The sequence below is a fragment of the Nicotiana attenuata genome, unplaced genomic scaffold, assembly GCF_001879085.1.
Source record: "Nicotiana attenuata strain UT unplaced genomic scaffold, NIATTr2, whole genome shotgun sequence".
NCBI lineage: Eukaryota > Viridiplantae > Streptophyta > Magnoliopsida > Solanales > Solanaceae > Nicotiana > Nicotiana attenuata.
This window is the reverse complement of record NW_017671008.1, coordinates 301,538-318,186: the sequence shown is the minus strand read 5'-3', so window position 1 is coordinate 318,186 and position 16,649 is coordinate 301,538.

Genomic DNA, 16,649 nt, shown 5'->3' with positions numbered 1-16,649 from the left:
ATTGCTACATCGCAAGTCAAAACATCATAGAACATTCTGTGCCTCTTCTCATAGGCTTCTATCAAGCTTGATTCTTAACCGTACCTATAGGCTCGAAATCATTAGGCATCACACTTTATCTTTTGAATTCACTAGGACCGTTGTTGAGAGCCACCCGCTCTGACTTGGCCCCGAATATAATCAATTCCATAAATCTTCTAGCAGATGAATACCCCATTGGTGAAGCACCTGGCAGAATCATTCCCTTGGAACCCGCATCTTTACAAAGCACAATCCTGAATCCTTCCCCAAGTCTGAACATGGGCCAATAAGGCCAGCGATAGCCCACCTTTAATAATTCCTTTGCTCAAATTACCACCTATGTTCTTTTCCTGTAGCTGAGATAACCCATCAATATGCTAAAAATCAGAAACCCCGCAAGTAATTAACCATGCAACCCCATCATAGGCGGTGAGACTCTCCCACTTAGCTCGAAGCCACTATTACACAACTCTGGAATTTACCAGGATTCTTAATCTCCTATTGACATAACCTTGCGCAATCAACCGCCGAAATTCTCGATATCTTACTGTAGAAACCCCCTTTTTATACTCTGAATCATCAACAACATTCGCACGACCGATCCCTTCACTGTATAACCCATAGAATTCTTCGCAGAAGCCTCGCCAACCACGCGACCGCTATACTGCTCACAGGAATAACCCACCTGTAGAAATCACTCCCCGACATCTCCCAACGCTACTGCACGGGGTACAATCACTACGACACCAATAACCCATCCGGAGTCCGAGCTCTCTTTCCAGCTACACGAGTCCATTCACCCCTCGTGGACATCATTTAAATGTGCGGCAAAGTTCTTCCAATTCAAGGTTATGTTGTATCCTTCTTCATTCAAACAGCTCCTTCCCGTTATATCAAATCTCCTACCGCATAATAGCCCATACTCCAAATTAAATCCGTAGACCTCAATCACCAAATTACTAATATTCGCAAGTCATCCCAGACTCTCCTTAAGGCGCATAGTCATCCTACCCCAATGCCCATACGCAACTCCACCACTCTCCCACTTTGGCGGAACTCGCCGCTTTAGTCGACTACTCGACCTTTGCCTCTTATACTTGGCCTTCTAGAAATGTTAGCCACCGCCTACCACTTTCCACATGCCTTTCCTCATCCTTTACTGCTCAGCTGTTGTCTTAAATAAAATCTATCTTCGTGGCACTTGAACCCACAATTGCTGCCAACTTTACACCTTTCGGAAGATCATCTTTCTCATACCGTCGACATTAGAAACACTGATTCAACCCTGAACTACCGCACCCTGCGATATCTGACAGCCGCATTTTTGATACTATCTCATAATAGCTTGCCCCAAAGGCGAATTGAAGAAGATCATAACACCGGCGAACTTGGTACGTTAAATTCGGACAACGACACCCCATCATAGAAGAAAGCTCCACCACGCTTGCAAATACCAAGTCTCTTTACTCCGCCAGCCCACATCTGACCATTCTTAGTCCGATTGCCTTTCCCCTGCCGGGAAATAAAAAAAATTTGATTCCCTTGATTATGCACTGAGTAAACCTCCCTTCAAGTTATTTACCGCCCCGACACGTAGGCAAATGTCCTACCATCATATCAATATTGCGGAACAATAGTTCATAAGCAACATGGCAACTTGTGCCTAGCCTCAGAGCCCTCATAGGTACCGCTACTGGGCTGAAACAATAAGATATCCTGCTATAAAGCGACGATAATAATCCGATCAGCTATACCGGGAGAAACATCCCGTATCACATCTGTATTACCATTACAGTACTTCAGTTCTAGATTTATAACAAGCGGTTTGCATCACGTAAGATTGAGTAGGAATGAGTTAAAGGCATACGCCCCCAAGGATCAAGTCGCACGATAAGGAATCAAGAAGGGAAGTACTCCTAACAGTCCTGCAGCCTCCCGAGGAAAAGTACAGACGTCTCCGTACCGATCCGCGAGACTCAACTGGACTTGCTCATGACTCGTGAGACCCTAGGAACCTAGTGCTCTGATACCATGTTGTCACGACCCAAAATCCACTAAGGGCGGTGATGGCGCCGGACCTGCTGACAGGCAAGCCAACTAAAATTCTTAATTAGATTCCAATTTAGACAATTTTGAAAACCCAGATTTTCCTTGTAATTTCATAAGTAAAGAGACAACTGCTCCAATTAAATTAAATAATAAGCAATTAATAGAAAATATTTAAAATCATCCCAGAACCCGGTGTCACAAGTGCATGAGCAATTTCTAAGAAATAATATCACACAACATCCGTCCGAAATACAGTGGACAGAAAGTAAATACAATATACTGGAAGGGACTATACTAGCTGCGAGCCGCCTCGAATAATGCAACTCACCTAGTCCCCAAATCATTCGTGCTGCTACGCCCAGTAGGCCACTAGAGTTACATATACCTATGCAACAAAAATGCACAAAAGTGTAGTATGAGTACATAAACAACGTGTACTCAGTAAGTAACCCGCCTAATCTCGAAGAAGTAGAGACGAGATGGTCGACTTCGACACTTACTAAGGGTCCAATAGTGATGTCAATAAAACATTAAATCGCGGATTTCTATAAACATGATTTTAATCCAATAGAAGGAAACAAGTGAACAATTATTTTCTTTTATAGGAAATTTCCAAAATTCCTTTTCATTATTTATCCAAATATTCCCAAGCCATGAAGAGGCAATATCAACTTTAATAAGTTCAAGGCAGCAATACAAGCATGCGCAAATCATGCCGAGGCGTACGGCCCGGTCCAATAGAAAATAAACTGTGCACTGCCGAGGGTCGAACGACACGAACCATAGATGCATCTATTACCCCGCTCGCGAACTATCCATGCGACATGGTCAACCTGTAATAAACAATCCCCCTGCTCGCGAATCATACGTGCGATGCAGGTACACATAGACATACATTCTCAGATAGCCAATTAAGAATTTATCGGGGAATATTTATTCAGATAAAAGCCACTTTCTCTTTTAACAATGTAAGAAAAGAAGTTTAATCCTTTTTGAAATTATTTAATAATTCGAGGTGGTTTAAGCAATTCGAGCTGTCAATAAGTTTACAATTCATCCAAGTGTAGCATGCTTCTAGGTCCTAGACTACCCGGACAATAGCATAATAGTAGCTACGCACGGACTCTCGTCACCTCGTGCGTACGTAGCCCCCACAAATAGGAGCACATAATATATTAATTCACCTATGAGGACAATTCCCTCTTACAAGGTTAGAAAGGAGACTCGCCTCGCTCCCAAGCCTATATTCCGATTCAGAACGCGCTCAAACCTCCAATTCGGAGCCGAGCGATCCAAAACTATTCAAATAGGGTAAGAACTAGTCAATACATGCTCAAAAGTTCATATTCTAATTATTAAACCAATTTCCCAACCCTAAATGCAAGGTTCCTAAAATTCACCCCCGGGCCCACATGCTCGTATTCCGGAAATTTTTGAAGAAAGTCGTTACCCATAACCTAAGGATCAAGAATATATGATTTTTACTCTCTTCCCTAACAAATTTCGTGGTTAAATCTTGTTTTTACCAAATTCTAGGTTTTCATCTAAAACCTTGATTTTTCCCTAATTTTCACATGTTAATCTACCCATAATCTATGTATTTAACTTATGTTGTGTAGAAATTACTTACCTCAAAGTGCTAGGTGAAGACCCTCTTCCAAAAGCTCCAAAATCGCCTAAGAGGATGAAGAGAATGAGCTAAATGGTCTAAGTCTCGAAATTAATAGCTGAACACAGGCCTCTGATGTCGCATTTGCGACACCAGGTTCGCAAATGCGAGGGTCGCAAATGCGACAAAAACCTCGCAAATGCGAAGCCTGCTCCCCTTCAGCCACCGTCGCAATTGCAACAAGAAGATCGCAAATGCGAGCTTCGCAAACACGAAGACCCATCGCAATTGCGACCCCTAACTGATTTGGCCCATTTCGCAAATGCGATAAGGGTTTCGCAAAAGCAACCCAATCGTCACAAATGCGAATAATCCCCCAGCTGCCCATGTTCACAAATGCGGACAGAATCTCGCAAATGCGATGATCGCATTTGCGACCAAAGCATCGCAATTGCGATCATACCAGTACCAGCAATCCTATTTCTTAGCAAATCACTCCGAAGCTATCCTGAATCTCACCCGAGCCCCTGGGGCTCCAAACCAAACACTCGCACAAGTCTAAAAACATAACACGGACTTGCTCAAAGTCTCAAATCACATCAAACAATGCTAGAACCATGAATCACACTCCAATCCAAGCTTAATGAACTTTGAAATTTCAAACTTCTACATTCGATGCCGAAACCCGTCAAATCACGTCCGATTGACCTTAAATTTTGCACACAAGTCATATTCGACTTTACGGACCTACTCCAACTTCCGGAATTGGATTTCGACCTCGATATCAAAAAGTCCACGTCCGGTCAAACTTCTCAAAATCCTTCAAATTTCTATCTTTAGCCAAATGACACCAAAATGACCTACGAACCTTCGAATTCACTTCCGATCGCGCTCCCAACTCCAGAACATCATACAGAGCTATTCACAGCCTTAAAATCCCAAATGGACATCGATAACAGTGAAATGCACTTCAAGCCAAACTTATGAAATTTCTTCTGAAATGCTAACTTCCACAATAGGCGCCAAAACGCTCCTGAGTTATCCTAAACCCGAACGGGGCATACTCCTAAGTCCGAAATCATCGTACGAACCTGCTGGAACCTTCAGATCCCGATTCTGAGGTCGTTTACTCAAAAATCTAATCCTAGTTAATTCTTTCAACTTTAAGCTTCCGACATGAGAATTCACTTTCCAAATAAACTCCGAACTTACCCGAAATTCAATTCCGACCACGCGTACAAGTCATAATACCTGAAATGAAGCTGCTCATGGCCTCAGACTGTTGAACGACGTGCTAGAGCTCAAAACGACCGGTTGGGTCGTTACACACACAACCCTAACCGGGGTGTCACTAGTCATGAGCATCTATAAGTCATAATAAAGTTCTGCTAAATCCATAACTAGTACAATGTGTGAAAGGAAATAGAAACGATAAAGGAGTAGAGACACGGGGCTGCGGACGTCAACAGCTACCTCGTAATCTCCGAAAGCCCGCCTAAATCTAGAGGAATCAGCACTCGGGAGCAGGACCAGATGCGCCTGAATCTGCACATAGGGTGCAGGGAGTAAAGTGAGTACTCCAACTCACTGAGTAAGAAAGGTAAATAACGACTGAAAGTAAGAAAATACGCAAGACACAAAGCATTCTATAATGAAGCAGTAAAATCATTTAAAAACAGTAACCAGTGAAAAGTCAAGTAAAATCCTCTTTCAACAAGTAAACAGGTAATTAACAGGTAATTAAGCTAAAGTAATCAAATAGAAGCTCGTCCCTCGGGAACAATATCACCACATCCGCCCCTTGGGCAACATCTCAGAACAATAACAGCCCCTCGAGCTCACTCTCACATCACAATGGGTACCCGCGCTCACTGGGGGTGTGCAGACTCCTAGAGGGGCCCCTTACGGCCCAAGCGCAATAACAAGCCATCTCGTGGCATCAAAACTAGGCCCTCGGCCTCATATCAATCAAGCTACCTCGTGGCATACATATCTCAGGCCCTCGGCCTCCAATCAGTATCAGTGTTTCCTTACAACATAGGCCCTCGGCCTTACTCAGTCAAAAATCCTCAACAAGCCCCGCGGGCAACATTAAAATAGTGTTTCTTAGCCCAAACATCATTTAAGTATTAAAATTGAGTAAAAATGACTGAGTAGTAAAATGGTGGATAATAACATGACTGAGTTCAAGTAGTAAGTTAAAACAGTGAGGAAATATCAATAAAAAGCCCCGAAGGGTTCAAATAGTTGGCACGAAGCCCAAATATGGCATTCAGCCCGAATCATAATGATAGCAATTAAGTTTCAGTCAAATACGCGGTAAAATCATCAATCGGGACGGACCAAGTCACAATCCCCAATAGTGTACGACCCCACGCTTGTCAACAAGCGCGTGTCTCACCTCAACATAGCACTACGATGTGCAATCCGGGGTTTCAAACCCTCAGAACATCATTTACAATCATTACTCACCTCGAACCGGCTAAATCTCTAGCTCGCGAGGCCTTTGCCCCTCGAATCGGCCTCCACGCGCGTCGAACCTATCCAAAATCAGAACGAGGACGTCAAAATATGCTAAGGGAACGAAGCCCAAGCGAAAACAATCAATAGAGGGCACGAATCCCGAAATTACCAAAACCCTACCCCCGGGCCCACGTCTCAAAATTCAGAAATTTCTAAACCAACGGATTCCTTATCTCTCCACGAGTTCATACATACCAAGAACATAAAAATCCATCCATAAACGACCCTTCAAATCCCAAATGTTTGGTCTCCAATTGCAAGCCCTAGTTCTTCAATTTTAGGCTTAGTTTTCATGATTTTCTAGGTGGAATTCACATAATAATCGAGTTCTAGACCAAGAATCTTACCTCCAAACATTTGCCCCTTGAATCCCTCTTCAATCTCCTTCAAAAATCTCCAAAAACGATCAGCTATGGAGGAAATAAGCCTCAAAATCGCGGACAAGACGAGCTTAAAAACATTCTGCCCAGGCATATTTTCCTTCTTCTCGAACGCGGTCAAACCCTCGCGTTCGCGAAACACAAACTTACTTTGACCAATTTTTCCTCTATGCGAACGCGACACGACCATTGTGAACGCGATGGTTCCTCAGCCTTACCCTTCGCGATCACACACCCTCTCTCGCGAACGCAGAGAACAAACACAACCTTAGACCAGCTGACCAAAAAGGCCCTACGCGAACGCGGCTTCCATCTCGCGAACGCGATGCACGAGCATCCAGCTCTTCGCGAATGCGGAGCCTCACTGCGAACGCAAAGGCTAAACTTCCATTGACCTCCACAGACTCTTCGCAAATGCGAGGGTCCACTCGCGAACGCGAAGAGTAAAAACCTGCAACAGCTGAACCTGCAACTTCTGCAATTTTTCCAACTTCAAAATGATCCGATTGACCACCCGAAACTCACCCGAGGCCCCCGGGACCTCAACCAATGGCACCAACATATCCTAATACCTTATTCAAACTTGCTCTTATCATCAAAACACTTCAAACAACATCAAATCAACCAAAACACATCGGATTCAAGCGTAAGTTTCTAATTAAATCTTCCGAATTCCGCTTTTGATCAAAAACCCAACCAAACACACACATCCCAAATGACACAACGGAACTACTGCAACTCTCGGAATACCATTCCGACCCCTATATCAAAATCTCGCCAATCAACCGAAAATCGCCAAAATATCAACTTCGCCAATTCAAGCCTAAAGCTACTCCAAACCTCAAAAACTCATTCCGATCACGCTACTAAGTCATAAATCACCTCCTGAAGCTAACCGAACCATCGGAACTCACATCCGAGCCCTCTAACACATAAGTCAGCATCCGGTTGACTTTTCCAACTTAGGCCTTCTTAAAAGAGACTAAGTGTCTCAAACTTCACCAAAACCAATCCAGATTCAATACGATCAACCCGATACCTCAAAACACGGATAGACAATACAAAAATAAGCAAAAATGGGGGAAACAGAGCGGTAACTCATGAGACGACTAGCCGGGTCGTCACATCCTCCCCGACTTAAACAAACATTCGTCCTCGAACTAGTCAAGAAACATACCTGAAGCCTCAAACAGGTGAGGATATCTGCTCCGCATCTCCCGCTCGGTCTCCCAGGTAGCCTTCTCCACGGGCCGACCTCTCCACTGCACTTTCACCGAAGCTATATCTTTTGATCTCAACTTCCGAACCTGACGCTCCAAAATAGCTGCTGGCTCCATATCATAAGTCAAATCACCCTCCAACTGAACTGTGCTGAAATCCAGAACATGAGACGGATCTCCAATATACTTCCGGAGCATAGAAAAATGGAACACCGGATGCACACTCGACAAGCTGGGTGGCAAAGCAAGCTCATAAGCCACCTCCCCAATCCTCCGAAGTACCTCAAAAGGCCCAATGAACCTCAAACTCAACTTCCCTTTCTTTCCAAATCTCATAACACCCTTCGTGGGCGAAACCTTCAACAGGACCTTCTCACCAACCATGTAGGACACATCTCGAACCTTCCTGTCAGCCTAACTCTTTTGCCTCGACTACGTTGTACGAAGTCTCTCCTGAATCACCTTAACCTTATCTAAAGCATCCTGAACCAAATCTGTCCCCAATAGCCTAGCCTCACCGGGCTCGAACCAACCAACTGGTGATCTACACCGCCTCCCGTACAAAGCCTCATATGGAGCCATCCGAATACTCAACTGGTAGCTGTTGTTATAAGCAAACTCTGCAAGCGTAGAAACTGATCCCATGACCCTCCAAAATCAATAACACAAGCGCGTAACATATCCTCCAATATCTGAATAGTGCGCTCGGACTGCCCGTCCGTCTGAGGGTGAAAAGTTGTGCTCAACTCCACCTGAGTACCCAACTCCCGAGGAACAGAATTCCAAAACTGGGAAGTAAATTGAGTGCCCTGATCTGAAATGATGGAAACTAGGACACCATGCAACCGAACAATCTCCCGGATATATATCTCTGCTAACCGCTCTGAAGAATAAGTAGTACAGATAGGAATGAAGTGCGCGGACTTGGTCAGCCGATCCACAATCACCCAAATAGCATCGAATTTCTTCAAAGTCTGTGGAAGCCTAACTACAAAGTCCATAGTGATCCGTTCCCACTTCCACTCTGGAATATCCATCCGCTGAAGTAAGCCACCCGGTCTCTGATGCTCATATTTCACCAGCTGACAATTGAGACACCGAGCTACAAATCCCACAATATCTTTCTTCATTCTTCTCCACCAGTAATGTTGTCTCAGATCCTGATACATCTTCGCGGCTCCTGGATGAATGGAATACCGTGAGCTATGGGCCTGCTCCAGAATCAACTCCCAGAGCCAATCTACATTGGGCACACAAATCCGGCCCTGCATCCTCAACACCCCATCATCTCCAATAGTCACATCCCTGGCATCATCATGCTGAACTCTGTCCCTAAGGACAAGAAAATGTGGATCATCATACTGGCGCTCTCTGATGGGCTCATATAGGGAAGACCGAGAAACGACACAAGCCAATACCTGACTGGGCTCCGAAATATCCAACCTCATGAACCGATTGGCCAAAGCCTGAACATCAACCGCAAGAGGTCTCCCCTAACTGGAATATATGCCAAACTCCCCATACTCACTGCCTTTCGGCTTAAAGCATCGGCCACCACATTGGCCTTCCCCGAATGGTACAATATAGTGATGTCATAATCCTTAAGCAACTCCAACCATCTTTGCTGCCTCAAATTAAGATCCTTTTGCTTGAACAAATGCTGAAGACTGCGATGATCAGTGAACATCTCACAAGATACGCCATACAAATAATGTCTCCAAATCTTCAACGCGTGAACTATGGCAGCCAACTCCAAATCATGAACGGGGTAGTTCTTCTCAAAAGGCTTCAACTGACGAGAAGCATAAGCAATAACTCTACCCTCCTGCATCAACACACAACCAATCCCTACTCTCGAAGCATCACAATACACGGTATATGAACATGAAGCTTATGGCAAAACCAACACTAGAGCTGTGGTCAAAGCTGTCTTGAGCTTCTGAAAGCCCTCCTCACACTCGTCCGACCATACGAATGAAGCACCCTTCTGAGTCAACTTAGTCAAAGGCGATGCGATAGATGAGAATCCCTGAACAAACCATCGATAATAGCCTGCCAAACAAAGAAAACTACGAATCTCTGTGGCTGAGGACGGTCTGGGCCAACTTTGAACCGCCTCTATCTTCTTTGGATCAACCTGAATACCCTCACTGGAAACCACGTGTCCGAAGAATGCCACTGAACTGAGCCAAAACTCACGCTTGGAGAACTTTGCATAAAGTTTCTCCTCCCTCAATCTCTGCAACACTACCCTCAAATGCTCCGCGTGCTCCTCCCGACTACGAAAATATACCTGAATATCATCAATGAAGACTATGACAAATGAGTCAAGATAAGGCCAGAACACGTTGTTCATCAGATGCATTAACGCTGCTGGGGCATTGGTCAGCCCAAAAGACATAACCAAGAACTCATAATGACCATATCTGGTCATGAAGGTCGTCTTAAGAATATCCGAATCCCTGATTCAACTGGCGATAACCTGAACGAAGGTCAATCTCAGAGAATACCCTCGCTCCCTGAAGCTGGTTGAATAAATCATCCATGCGAGGTAAGGGATACTTGTTCTTAACTGTTACCTTGTTCAATTGCCTATAATCAATGCACATTCTCATAGTGCCATCCTTCTTCTTCACAAATGGAACCGGCGCACCCCAAGGTGACACACTAGGCCGAATGAACCCCTTATCAAGGAGTTCCTGAAGCTGCTCCTTTAACCCCTTCAACTCCGCTGGTGCCATACGATACGACGGAATAGAAATGAGCTGAGTGTCCGGCACTAGGCTAATACCAAAATCAATATCCCTGTCCGGTGGCATGCCCGGCAGGTCTGCAGGAAAAACATCAGGGAAATCCCTCACAACTGGGACAGAATCAATATTGGGAGTCTCAGCTCCAACATCCCTCACAAAGGCAAGATACGAAAGACAACCCTTCCTAACCATACTGGGCCTCCAAGAAAGAGATCACTCTACTAGGAACGTAATCAGTCACACCTCGCCACTCAATCCGGGGCACACCCGGTATAGCCAATGTGACTATCATATCATGACAATTTAGAATAGCGTGACACGTAGATAGCCAATCCATGCCCAGAATGACATCGAAATCCACCATACTTAATAATAATAAATCAACTCGGGTCTCCAGACCCCCAATAATCACCACACACGACCGGTACACACGGTCTACAACAACTGTATCGCCCACTGGAGTAGATACATGACTAGGTAAAGCAAGAAGCTCACGGGCGTACCCAAATAACGAGCAAAGTATGATGACACATAAGAATAGGTGGAACCGAGATCAAATAATATAGAGGCATCTCTGTGGCAGACTGAAACAATACTTCTAATAACAGCATCTGAAGCGATGGCACCGGGTCTGCCTGGAATAGCATAGAAACGGGCCTGACCGCCCCATGATCGACCTCCCCCTCTGGGGCGACCCCTAGCTGACTGACCTCTACCCCTAGCTGGCTGGGCGGGTGGTGGTGGAGCAACTGGCGCTGAAGCTGATGATTGGCCCCTCTGCTGGGATGAACTAGCAGCACGGCGGGGACACTGCCTCCACATGTGGCCCATCTCGCCACACTCGTAACAACTCCCAGGTGCTGGAGAAGGGGATTGATGGGAACCCCTTGATAACTAGGGACTTTGATTCATCTTATACTCTTTCTTGCTAATGTTTTGATTGGAAATTCGTACAAAATAGTCCCAAAAGGCTCACAAGTTGTGCTTGATTGCAGTATTGATCAACAAAGTGACAAGATGTCAAAGATCAGCTCAAAAGAAGTGAAACTTGAACAAGTACCAAGATAAGACAAAACTCAGGCAGAACAGTCCCAATGCGGCCGCACACCATTCTGTGCGGTGCGCACAAGGAGATTCAGAGAGGTTGATCTTAAGGCAAAGAGGCAGTGCAGCCGCACTAGGATTTTATACGGTCCGCACTGAGATCAACGAGGCCACAGTCCATTCTCTGCGGTCCGCAGTGAGAAGAATCAGAGCGCTGCAAATTCCAAGTGGCAAGCCAATGCGGTCCACAATCCATTTTATGCGGACAGCACTAGAAGCCTCTGCGGCCGCAGTCCATTCTCTGCGGTCTGCGATGCCAAAGTTCAGAGAGCAGTTTTGTAAAGTCTAAAGCCCTAGTGCTGACCACAGTCCATTTTGTGCGGTCCGCACTAACCCCGTAGGGGCATTTTTGTCCAGAATTGTCAGCTTAGTATAAATAGATTCTTTTCCATTTTTAGGATAAGCATATAGATTTGACTGGTAGCTGCGCTCGTGACTTGGGTTTTCTTAGTTATTTTGGGCAATTTTATCTTCTTTTCATCATTGAATCTTCTATTTTATCTTAGTAATTAATTAATATGAATTGTTCTTCATCTATTTCTTGCTTTTCTTCTTTAAATGTAAGTATCTAGACCCATAAGCTAGGGTTGTGGCTCAACCCTAGTGTGGTCAATTGATGGGTCTTGTATTTTAGGGCTAAATTGACTATGGGTGTTTGATATTTGGGCCAATTTCGTGGTTAATTGCTGAATTAGTGGTTGCAAACACTAGTTTGTGTTTAGTTGACTTGGGCTATTCTTGAGAAAGAGAGCCTAAGTCTCCGAAATTGGTCCAACAAGGAATTGGGGCGTACTCAAGAGATTGATAGCCCCAATTAAAGGGTTAAACCTCGAGAGAGTAATACCCGACTTGAACCCTAATTGCTTGTGCAAATTTGCATACCCAATTGGTCTTGAGAAAGTCAATTCGGTCAAAATCACTCGAACCACCGAGAGATGTAGAGTGGGTAAAGTTGTGCAACGGTTATATCATACTCCCCAAATATGTCAAACGTGCCTTGGACTCAAGTACCCGTGAATTGACCACCTAGGCAGAAGTCACTAACCTAGTGCCTTTTAAACCATTTGAACAACCCATATCATTATAACTCTTAGCTTATTCTACTTTAAATTAGCTTAGTAGTTGATAAAATTAGAAGTTAAATAAAAACCCCAAAAATGATTAGAAGTGTAATTTGGAACACATACGCAACTCTACACTAGATAGATACTGATTCCAAATTCTAGCTTTCTGTGGATATCGATCCCGACCCTAAATTGGGTAAAAGCTGCTCCAACCCTCTCTCGCTACTTAATTAGTAGTGCGGAGTGGGCCGCGATCACTTTTTGGCGCCGTTGCTGGGGAGCTAACGGTTTTGGCTATCTATCTAAATAGTTTTGTGTTTTGTTCTTCTTTCCTTCTTTGTTACTAATTTGTTTGTGTCCATACTTCAGGTACAAAAATGGCGTTAAATGTTAATGACTCTCTTGGAAATGCGAATGCAGGGGAGGAGGTAGATGACAATGGAGATGAAGAGGTGCCTCTTGTACCTCAAGGACAACGTAGAGGCCGCCAGGCCAATGCAAATGACAATATTCCAGACCCTCCTCCGCCACCTCCAAGAGTGGCTCCTAGAGTTCTTCCCAACCAAGTCTATGCGAGTGAAATTGTTCCGCCCCGGACCCGGGCGGGCAATTTTCAAATAACCAACGTGATGCTGACATTGTTGGAGCAGCGTGGGTACTTCACAGGTGCTCCCACTCAGAATGCTTACAAACATCTCAAGGGGTTCGTGGATACCTGTTAGGGGAGCAAGCAAACCAATGTGTCCGAAGATGCACTTCGATTGAGGCTTTTCCCTTTCTCACTTAGGCAGAAAGCATTGGATTGGCTTGAGCGACTTCCCAACCATTCCATCACAACTTGGTATGAGTTGGCGGATAAGTTTATTGCCAAATTTTTCTCACTAGGGCACATGGCAGCACTACGGGATGAGATCTTAGCCTTCAAGCAAGAGCCCACCGAACCATTGCATGAGATTTGGGAGAGATATAGAACTATGGTGAAGGAATGCCCCAACAATGATATGCAGAGGCAATGATACAACAAACCTTCTATCGGGGCATCAATACAATGAATCAATGCATAGTGAACCAATTGGCTGGGGGTAATTTCATGAAGATGCCTTATGATGAATCTTGTGCTATTCTTGATGAAATGGCTGACACATCCTCCGCTTGGCAAAGTAGAGCCAATGTGCCTCAGGGTGACCCCACGGTCACTCATTTGCACAAAGAACTACATGACCATGGACAGGCTATAGCAGAACTTACAACAATAATGAACCAATTAGCAAAGGCACAGTTGCAACAAGTTCAGAATCCTCGCCAAGTAAATGCTATGGAGGGTGTTAACATGCTTGTGAACAATAGAAGACAGAGAGGTCGACAGAACCAAGGGAATTCGGATCAATTTGACAATGATTGTGGTGGATTCCAAGATGATTGTTATGATGGAAACAACGAAGAGTTGCATTATGTGAATAATTACCAAGGCCAAAGAGGCAATTCTTCCAACCAACAACAACAATGGCGATCCCAGGGCAATTGGGGTAACCAACAACAAGGCAACAATAATTGGAACAATCAACAATAAGGGAACAACAATTGGGAAATCAAAATAATAACCGCAACAATCAAGGAAACTGGGGCAACAACAACAATTGGGGTCGAAACAACAACAACCAAGGTGGATGGAACAATAACCAAGGAAATCAGGGGCAAGGCTTTCAAAGGCCCCCAACGTACCAACAATCGAGCAATCCACCGCCTTTTCCATCCCAGGGTCCTATTTCATCCAACAATGAAATGGGTGGAATTGAAATGATGTTCGAACAAATGATGAAGAAGAATGCGAATTCGGATACTCAATTGGCTTCTCACAATACTTCCACTAAAATTTGGAGGTGTAACTAGGTCAAATCTCTCAGTCCTTGAATGCACGCCCTAAGGGTGCTCTACCAAGTGATACGGTAGTGAAACCGAAGGGTGGGAACAATCATGTTATGGCGGTAACTACAAGGAGTGGAAGAGGCGGCGATGTGAATGCCTCCAAACAAAAGAAAGTTTTGGGTAATGAAGTTGAGTTGCAAGAAGATGAAGTTCCTTTTGTGGTTGAGAATGTGGTTGATGAGAATGTGAATCAAAAAGTGAGGGTTGATATTCAAGATGCCGAGGTGGAAACACAAAATGACGTGAACCCGTCTAAGGAACACGTAATAGACATGCCGGAGCCAATTGTGCGAAAAGCCAAGGCACCCTTGCCTAGGCCCCCTCCACCTTATCCTTAAAGGCTAGCCAAGCAGAAGAATAAGAATCAGTTTAAAAAGTTCATTGACATGATGAAAAGCCTATCCATCAATGTGACTTTGGTGGAGGCTTTGGAGCAAATGCCTGGCTATGCTAAATTCATGAAAGATTTGGTTACAAAGAAAAGAACCATGGACTGTGCAACTATCAAGATGACCCACCAAGTTATTGCTATAGTACATTCAATGGCTCCGAAGTTGGAGGATCCCGGTGCTTTCACAATCCCTTGCACTATTGGGAGTGCAGACTTTGCTAAAGCTTTGTGTGACTTAGGGGCTAGTATCAATTTGATGCCCTACTCAGTTTTCAAGACTTTGGGTATTGGGCCACCAAGGCCAACTTCCATGAGATTGCAAATGGCGGATAGATCAATGAAGCGACCATTGGATATAGTTGATGATGTGCTTGTCCGGGTGGACAAATTTATCTTGCCAGCTGATTTTGTGATCTTGGATTGTGAGGTAGACTATGAAGTTCCGATCATATTAGGGAGACCTTTCTTTGCTACGGGTAAGACTCTAGTAGATGTGGAAGCAGGGGAACTCACTTTCAGGGTGGGTGATGAAAAGGTCATTTTTCATGTGTGCAAGTCAATGAAGCAGCCCAATTGTACTAAAGTGTTCTCATTTGTCGATCTAGTCACGACTGTGATAATTGATCATACTAGTGCAATGATCAATGTTGAGGACCCTTTGGAGGCCGTATTGTTGAATCTTAATGTCAATGATGATGAGGGCCGAGTGGAGTGCGTGAATGCTTTACATGGAATGGGCTCTTATTCTTATGAGCCTAGGAAACTATCTTTGGATCTTAAAAATAGAAAGACCCCTCCAACGAAGCATTCAATTGAGGAACCCCCGGTGTTGGGAGATGAAGCCATTGCCTCCACACCTCAAGTATGAATTCTTGGGCTCTAATTAAACTTTACCAGTTATTCTTTCCTCTTGTCTTACTAACATGCAGGTAGATGCCACATTGGCGGTGCTAAAAAAGCGAAAAAAGGCAATTGGATGGACTCTAGCTGATATTCGGGGAATAAGCCCAGCATTCTATATGCACAAGATTATTCTGGAAGATGTTGCAAAACCCTCCTTAGAACATCAAAGGAGGCTGAACGAGGCAATGCAAGAAGTTGCGAAAAAGGAGGTGATCAAGTGGTTAGATGCCGACATGGTGTATCCTATCTCTGACAGCTCATGGACTTCACCGGTGCAGTGTGTGCCGAAGAAGGGTGGTATGACCGTGGTGACCAATGCTAATAATGAACTTATTCCAACCCGGACAGTGACCGGATGGAGGGTGTGCATGGACTACCGCAAGCTGAACAAGGTGACCCGCAAGGATCACTTCCCATTGCCTTTCCTTAACCAAATGCTTGATCGTCTTGCTGGGCGTGCCTTCTATTGTTTCTTGGATGGTTATTCAGGGTACAATCAAATTTTAATATCTCCCGAGGATCAGGAGAAGACAACCTTTACTTGTCCATATGGCACCTTTGCTTTCTCTCGGATGCCCTTTGGGTTGTGCAATGCACCGGCAACATTCCAACGGTGTATGATGGCCATTTTCACCGATATGGTGGAAGATATTTTGGAGGTGTTCATGGACGACTTCAGTGTTGTGGGTGATTCATGCGACGAGTG